This window comes from Capra hircus, unplaced genomic scaffold, assembly GCF_001704415.2.
Source record: "Capra hircus breed San Clemente unplaced genomic scaffold, ASM170441v1, whole genome shotgun sequence".
Lineage (NCBI taxonomy): Eukaryota > Metazoa > Chordata > Mammalia > Artiodactyla > Bovidae > Capra > Capra hircus.
Window position 1 is genome coordinate 12,447 of NW_017217064.1, and position 9,129 is coordinate 21,575.

At 41.8% G+C, this 9,129-nt stretch overlaps 1 pseudogene; it reads left to right on the forward strand.

Annotated features, from left to right (window-relative positions):
- Positions 1 to 367: 367 nt before the first annotated feature.
- LOC108635493 lies at positions 368 to 8,893 on the forward strand (annotated as a pseudogene).
- The last annotated feature ends 236 nt before the right edge of the window (positions 8,894 to 9,129 follow it).

Consider the following 9,129-nt stretch of genomic DNA (forward strand, 5'->3'; position numbering starts at 1 on the left):
CAAGTTCCTTAAGCAAAGGGAGGTCACCCCTGAGGGCTGTGAGTGCTGGACACCATCACTGGACTCCCCTGGTAGACTCGGAGGCCGTTCTCAGCCCTGTGCCCTGGCGACTGTGCCATCTGTTTTTTCTTTGGTTTGGTGAGCTGAGCAATCTTGACCCAAGACCCTTGAGATTTAGATTCAGCCTGACCACGCTCACAGCGGGTGTTTCTACGGTATGGTGGCGGAGGGGGGGGGGGCGGGTGTCCATCGCCGGCGCATGCGCCCAACTCGGCTCACGGCCAATCAGATTGCAGGCGCAGACACCTGGCAGCCAATCATCGGAGGCAGCCCGCACGCCTGTAGGGGGAGCTGGGGCGGCGTCCCAGACCTGAGGAAGTCTCATCCCCTCTGGCTCGCCTCCTCAGACTTAATCCTGGAACTGCCTAGGGCTGGTGAGCGGCAGACAGTTCTGTCACCTCTGCCAACGGGGACCGGTAAGGACTGGAGCATGGTTCAGCCAAAGCGGTGCCTGACGGCTAAAGGGAGGGTTTCACGGGTCCCCACTCGCATGAGGCATTGCTCGGCGGGGCGGCCGGTTAGGGCCGCGGGCCCTCAGGAGGGAGCATGCGGCAGGACCCACAGGCCTCAGGCTCCTTCCGCCCTCTCCCCTCTCTAGTCTGGGCGGGCTCTGCTCTCCAGCAGCTTTCCTGCCCAAGGGGGTGGGACAAGGCAGCTCGAGGAAAGGGCCTTTTAGGCCCCTGGCCCGGGCACCACCCCCAGCTCTCCTGTGGAACCTAATGTATTTAAACACACACACACACTCACACACAAATCTTCATGGCCCAACCCGGTTCTGCACCCAGGCACAGTCAGGCGGGCACAGCAGGGAAAAAAAAAAAAAAAAAAGATCTAGTGGCCTGTTCACTGTCCTGGTACTTTGGTCGTTTTCCCGTTTCCTCTGTCTCTCCAGGACTCCAGGGCTGCCCCGTCCCTGGGGGCACCAAGATTCAGTCCTTTGGTTCGGGAAGTTGGCAGATGAGGTATTTGTTTGTTACTGAGAGAAGGGAGGTAGGAGGAAGAAGCTTGGGGAAACGGAGTTCAATCACTTGCTCTGGTTAAGTGCGAGACGCCTGATCAGCATCCGTAGGATACGACCAGGTAGGGCCTGGGGGGATAGAATGTTCCCGGAACAGGTGACTCATCCTGACCTTTCTCTCTGCTCGTCCCCAGGATGTGACCGTTTGCTGCCTGGCAGGTCTCAAGCGCTCAGGTTTTCAGTGGGCCCCTGAGGTAAGGTGACAGACATCTTTACAATAAGAGACAAAGTTGTGGCTTTCTTACTTTCCGTTTTTCTCCATTCATTCGTGGGCTGACACGTTGCTGTTGGGAGAGAGTATTCCTGATTGGGGATTACCTGACCCTGATTGCTGGTGCTGACTTCAGGGCAATCATGGTTTCAGGTTTGCAGCTTTCTGAGTGGCAACCGTAAAAACCGGCACGGTGACTTGCTTTCTCCTGCCTTCTTGAAAGAAAAAAAGTAAGAGCACCATGGGTCTTAAGCTGTGTAGAGCTGACTCCGACCACTTGGTGAGGCTAAAATGGGGCAATGCACATATCCTAAGGTTTTAGCTACGAAAGCAAAGCAGTGCATGTGTGGGGGTTCCCTGGTGGCCTGGTGATTCGGATTTTGGGCTTTCACTGCAGTGGTCTGGATTCAATCTCTGGTCAGGGAACTGGAACCCCCACAAGCCAAGCAGCATGGCCAAATGAATAAATGAATCAAGTGGTTCATTCAGAGAAAATGTGTTGTGATTTAACATGTTTATGTGGGATTACTTGCTCATTTCTGTACCCTTAAGGGCTTTATTTCATTAAGTAAGTGAACTCCACTGGATGGGGGCGAGGGACCATCTGAGTTCATTTCATGCGAGTAAACAAGATCATAGGAAGCTCTATGCCCAGCAACTTGTGCCTACAGCTGTGTTGTATACTTATTTGCTGGTACAGCTTTGAACTTCACAGCATGTTTTGTTTTGGTCACAACATGTGGCTTCATAGGATATTAGTTTCCCAACCAGGGATGGAACACAGGATCCTGGCAGTGAGAGGGCTGAGTCCTAACCAAACCACTGGACTGCCAGGCAACTCCTGTTTTTAGGTGCTTTGGTTTGTTTTGTGTGATTTTTTTCTTTAATTTTTGCTCTATTTATAGGAGAACTCTTCTGTGTCTAAGTATGATGTGAATGGTATTATAACTTGAAATGTTTGTGTTGTACATATGATCTCAAAATTGAATAGTTTGAAAGAACTTAACACTTGTTATCTCTTGGCCTAGGATCTCTCCTGAGGTAGTTGTCAAGCTTTTGTCTGGATTGGCAACCTCTGAAGACTTAGCTTGTTGAATCTAAGCTCTCTCACTTGGCTGTACTCATGAAGCCTCAGTTCCTCCTTCTGTGGGCCTCTCCATGGGGCTTCTCTTGTGGAGGCTGCTGTCTTTTCTCAGAATGAGTGATTCAGGAAAGCACTTGCACCCATGATAAAGTGCAGAGTCTTTTTTCAGATGTTACACATCTTCACTTCTGTATTTGCTTAGTCTCACAGGTCAACCCTGTGATAGATTGAGAGAGAACTACACAGGGGTGGGAATATCAGGAGATTCGATTCACTTGAAGGCTGGTTACCATACCCATTAACCCACCATGCCAGCCTTTTTTTTCATATGATCTCAGTTCTGTTACTGTGAGCAAATTATTTGGCTTGTGTACTCTTCTTGTGTGTTGCTGCTGCTGCTAAGCCACTTCAGTCATGTCCAACTCTGCAGTCTCATGGACAGCAGCCCACCAGGCTCCCCCATTCCTGGGATTCTCCAGGCAAGAACACTGGAGTGGGTTGCCATTTCCTTTTCCAATGCATGAGAGTGAAAAGTGAAATTGAAGTCACTCAGTCGTGTCCGACTCTTCAAAACCCCATGGACTGTGGCCTACCAGGCTCCTCCGTCCATGGGATTTTCCAGGCAAGAGTACTGGTGTGGGTTTCCATTGTCTTCTCCAGCTTGTGTGCTCTCTGGCTTGATCTACTCAATTCTTGATCTACTCAGTTCTAGACCTACTCATTTGTTGATATTCTAGCAAGTCTCCTCTTTGTCCTGGATTAAGTTTTCTGTTTCTCTGGATGGTTCCCATCAGCAAACAGACTGACTATAATGTGACCTGTCGTTAAAAATCCATCTTTTGGTGACACATCCTGCTTCTGCTGCTTTTATTTCATATTTGCTTATTATAGACTTCTGCAGAGTTGTTCCTAGACTTTGTTATCTCCAGTTCTCTCATTTTCTTTTAAAGCCACTCTTGTCAAGGCCACAAGTGAATTTCAAATGTTTAACTCAGTGGTCAATTTTTAGTTGTTATTTTATTTAATTTATTGGCAGCCTTTATCAGAGTAGTTCATTTCCTCCTTCCTGAAAAAAAAAATGTTTCACTTGGATTGCAGAGTGCTTCTCTTTCCTGCTTCTCTTCCACCTACAGTTCTCCCACATACAGTGTGTGACCTTTGTGTCTGGCTTTATTTAGATGTCATATTTTCTATTTAAATGTTTTACTTATTTAGCTGTGTGGCATGTGGGATCTCAGTTCTCAGCCCAGGGATGGAACCTGTGGAGAGTCTTAAACACTGGATCTCCAGGAAAGTCCCCTAGTTTGTGTTCTTTCAAGATTCATCCATTTCATGGCTGCATAGCAGTGACTGTTTTTGTTTTATTTTTATGGCTGAATATGGTATATGAATATGGTAAATGGCTTCCATGCAATCCATTTTGAGCATAAACCACAGTTTGTGTATCCTTTGGTCAATTAATGGATAATACTTGGATGGTGTACTCTTGTGAGTAATGTTGCTGGTGAACACTGATTTTGCATGGACTGAACATTTTCAGTCTTTATGGATATATACAAAAGAGGGAAATTGCTGCATCATATGGCTACTCTATACTTAATTTTTGAGGTACTGACAAACCACTTTTCCAATAGTGGTTGTACCATATGATGCAGCATATCGTTCTTTTTTGTTTCCTTTCTATTGCTTGACTATGTTAGCTATTTCATACAAGTAGAAACTTACAGTATTTGTCTTTTTGTATGACTGGCTTATTTCATTTGGCTTGATGTTGATCAAGCATGTTGTAGCATGTGACAGAATTTTCTTTATATGGCTAAATAATGTTTCATTGAATGTATATATCACATTTGATGGATATTTAGATGCTTCCACCTCTTAGTTGTTGTGATTCGTGCTGCTGTGAGCATGGCTGTGCAAATATCTCAAGACCCCATGTTAACTTGTTGTGAATTTATATCCTGAAGTGGAATTGCTGAATCATGTGTCAGTTCTAGTTTTTAGTTTTTCGAGGAGCCTTTAAACTGTTTTCTGTAGCAGTTGCACCATTTTAAAATCTATCCATAACACACAAGGATCCAGTTTCTGTACATGCTTGCCAACAGTTGTCCTTTCCTTTCCTTCATACGTAAACACACACATATGCACACACAATTTTTTCATACCCTTTTCCATTATTGTTTATCACAAATTATGAATATATTTCATTGTGCTATACACTACGATCTTGTTTGTCTATTGTATATATTATAGTTCTCATCTGCTAATCACCAGCTCCCAATCTATGCCTGCCCCACCTTTCCCCTCTTGGTAATCACATAGTCTGCTCTCTATGTCTGTGAGTCTGTTTCTGTTTCATAGATAAGTTCATTGGTGTCATATTTTAGAGTCCATGTAAGTGATACCATATGATATTTGTCTTTCTTTTTTTTTTAATTTTATTTTTACTTTATTTTATTTTACAACACTGTATTGTTTTTGCCATACATTGACATGAATCCGCCACGAGTGTACATGAGTTCCCAATCCTGAGCCCCCCTGTCCCACTTCCCACCCCATATCATCTCTCTGGATCATCCCTGTGCACCAGCCCGAAGCATCCTGTATCTTGCATCGAACATAGACTGGCGACTATCTTGGCATGATAGTGTACATGTTTCAGTGCCATTCGCCCAAATTATCCCACCCTATCCCTCTCCCTCAGAGTCCAAAAGTCCATTCTGTACGTCTGTGTCTCTTCTGCTGTCTCGCATACAGGGTTATCATTACCATCTTTCTAAATTCCATATATATGTGTTAGTATACTGTATTGGTGTTTTTTCTTTCTGGCTTACTTCACTGTGTATAATTGGCTCCAGTTTCATCCATCCCATTAGAATTGCTTCATATAAAGTCTGCAAGCAATAAAATGCTGAAGAGGTTGTGGAGAAAAGGGAACCCTCTTACACTGTTGGTGTAAAGGCAATCTAGTACAGCCACTATGGAGAACAGTGTGGAGATTCCTTAAAAAATTGCAAATAGACTGCCGTATGACCCAGCAATCCCACTTCTGGGCATACACACTGAGGAAACCAGAATTGAAAGAGACACATGTACGCCATGTTCATCGCAGCACTGTTTATAATAGCCAGGACATGGAAACAACCTAGATGTCCATCAACAGATAAATGGATCAGAAAGCTGTGGATACATATACACAATGGAATATTACTCAACCGTTAAAAAGAATGTATTGTCTTTCTGTTTCTGACTTCCTAAGTATTCTTTTTAATGCTAGTGTAGATTCAAGTATTTACTTAACAACATTTGTTGGTACTGAAAAAAACGTGATTGACTTTTAAAATATTTGTCTTGTATTCTGCAAGCTTTATATTAATTCTAATACTTGTATTTTCTTCAAGATTTTCTACGTACAAAAGTATGTTATCTCCAATATGCTTTGACTTTTTCCTTTCCATTCTGAAGGCTGTTTTTTTTTTTTTTTTTTTTAACAACAGCAACAATTCTTTTTTGTTTCCTGATTACTCTGGTTATGGAACTGCCAGTATAATGTTGAGCCAAAGTGTGTAATAGACTTCCTTGTGTTGTTCCCAGTCTTAGAGGGAACACTTTCAGTTTTTCATTATTAAGTATGATGTTAGCTGTGGGTCTTTTACAGGTGCCCTTTGATTGAGAAAGTTCTCTTCTGTTCTTAGTTACTAAGTGTTTTTTTAACCCCTGTTACGAAAAGGTGCTAGATTCAGGGAAATGTTTTTTTTTTCCTGCAGGCAGATGTGTTTTTTGTTTTATTGTTTTAAAATGGCATAGTGTTGATTGACTTTCATATAATGAGCCAACTTTGCATACCTCCATAAATCCCATGTGATCATGGTATACAATCTTTTTTACATGCTGTTAGATTTTGTTTGGCAGTATTTTGCTGAGGACTCTTTCACCTGTATTCATAAGGGATATCGGGTGTATGTGTGTGTGTGATGTCTCTGTCTGATATTGGTTATGAGAGAAATACTGGCATCACTTTGCCTGCTATGTGGGGAAGAGACCTGTGGTGTAAAGGATGAAGCATTGTGGGATTTTCAGTTTAGCCAGGATTAGAGGGAGAAATTTAGGATATATCAGTGTGGAATTGGGGTGAGATTATCAAGAGAGTTCATTCTCAATTTCCTAGGCCTGTGTTAAGTGCTTGACATTGAATTATGCTGTTTGTTAATTAGGTATAGATAGATTATACTTTGAATTTGCTACCTGTTTTCTTTGTTAACATTTATGAAATTAGAATTTGTGGAATCAGTTTGTAATGTTGCATTGAAGATACATTTTTCTTCCAATTTTACTACAAAACAAGATGTCATTGAATAGCTGATGCTTTTCAAAAAGAGCTGTTAACCTTAAGTCTAAGAAAGAAGCATGTTTGTCTTTAAGATACAGAAACGCATTTAAAGGTTGTAAATTTGCCCAAGAAGATGCAACTGCGTGTGTGGTTAACTTAGAATTCCAACTTAATCTTCTTTGACTCCGAAGTCCATGTTTATAAACACTGTACAACAGTGCTTTTGTAAAAATACTCGGTCCTTTACATGTGATTTCACCTAATGATCAGTAGTGTTGGGTTTCATTAATCTTTATTTTTTTAATAGAAGAGATTTACAGTGAACATGGGACAAAAGCTATGATTCTAGAGCCATGTAGACTTGTAGTCATAGGTTTTTCAGCTGTCATTGAGTCTCCGTTGACAGTGTCTTTGTCTGTAAGATAAGGGTGTTTATAACTACTCTAGAGTTTTGGAGATAATCAAATAAACTAATATGTAGTATATTTATACTTAGGTGGCAGTGTGTATAAAGGAAGCAACTGGGACTTGTGGGCCGCACCCTCTAAGGATAAAAAAGTATTAAAAATATGGAACTACCATGTATGTTACGTGAAGAAGAACAAGAGCCAGAACTATGGAAAAGCGCAGGGAGAAACCAAACAAGTAGATGATGATGATGAACTGATCTTGGTTGGAGTGGAACATATAAATGAAGATGCTGATGTGATCTTTGTTAGGATGACCTGAACTTCAAAAACCAGTCATTTCAAACACACTTAACAGAGTTACCCCAGGTTCTTGTTCAAGGAGAAAAAGGTATGGTCACTTCAGGAAAGGTAAAGCTCACAAATTGCAGCCTGTTAGTCATGTGCCTCCTACATCAAAGCAAAGACTGTCTTGCCAGTTTCTGACTCTGAATCAAGGGTCAACAGATAGTCCTGTTATTATTGAACCTTTGTCTCAAGCTGATTATAAAAATATTTCACCACAAATAGTGCCTAATAGCTTTTCAAAGGAGTTATGTTCTTCTTTAATTACCTTCACAAGTTCATTGCAGCATCCAGTAGAAACAGCGGTTTCTGCAGGAGATATGAATAAAAGTCCTCATGTATCAAAGCGACTTTCCATTTGTGAAACAAATAGCAGAAATCCCAAAAGGCCTAAGCTCAGTGATGGCATTATAGGGGAACATTCTTTAGGTTTTCCCCCTTCAGGTATTTTTCATACAGTGACCACTCAGCAAAGCACACCAGACCGTGCCCATACCTCACTAGGCCATGTTCAGAATGGAGAACCTTGTCCATCACCTTTTCCAAAGGACAATGTTCATTGCAAGCCTGTAAGACCTTTAGGGGAAAATGGACTGACAAAAACTGATTTTCCAAGTTTAGCAAGTCCAAACAAGATTGTTGATCCCGCAGAAGGAAATCTGATTGTGTTACTTCTTCGTGACTTCTACTATGGAGAGCATATAGGAGTTGGGCAGCCAGAACCGAAGACCCACACAGCCTTAAAATGCCTCAGCTGCTTGAAAGTTCTAAAAAATGTCAAGTTTATGAATCACATGAAGCACCATTTGGAACTTGAGAGGCAGAGAGGTGACAGCTGGAAAAACCACACCACCTGCCAGCACTGCCTCCGCCAGTTTCCTACTCCCTTCCAGCTGCAGTGTCACACTGAAAGTGTCCACATTCCCCAGGAGCCCTCTGCAGTCTGTCACATCTGTGAGTTGTCCTTTGAGACAGATCAGGTTCTCTTAGAGCACATGAAAGACAATCATAAGCCTGGTGAAATGCCCTATGTATGCCAGGTTTGCAGTTACAGATCATCATTTTTTGCAGATGTGGATGCACATTTCAGAGCATACCATGGTAACACTAAGAATTTGCTTTGCCCGTTTTGTCTCAAAATTTTAAAAAAACTGCCGCACCATACAGACGTCATGATAGAGGGCACTGGGAAAAGAGTTTTCACAGTGTTCCAAATGTCGGCTACAGGTTTTAACTTTCAAGAGAAAAGGGAGCACAAGACCCAGTGTCATCAAATGTTTTAACAAGCCTAAGCAGCTAGAAGGATTGTCTCCTACAACAAAAGTTGTTATTCAGGTATCGCTGGAACCCCTTCAACCAGGATTGGTGGAAGTAGCATCCATTACTGTGAACACATCTGATTTTGAATCATCACCCCAAATCTAAAAGTAGGAGGTCAAAAAAGCAAAAAAAATGTTAACTATACTTTCAATAAATCTGAAACAAGTATTTCAGTCAAAGTTAAAATCCCCATTAAAAACACAAAAAAAATCAAATTATAGCATTATTCAATAATATCAAATATAGGGAAACCGATGGGTAATTTTGTGTTTTTGTTTTAAATACAGGAAGTACAATTTTGTTTAAGCTGCATATTGAGATATTATTTAAAAAATCTATTATCTGTTTTCATAT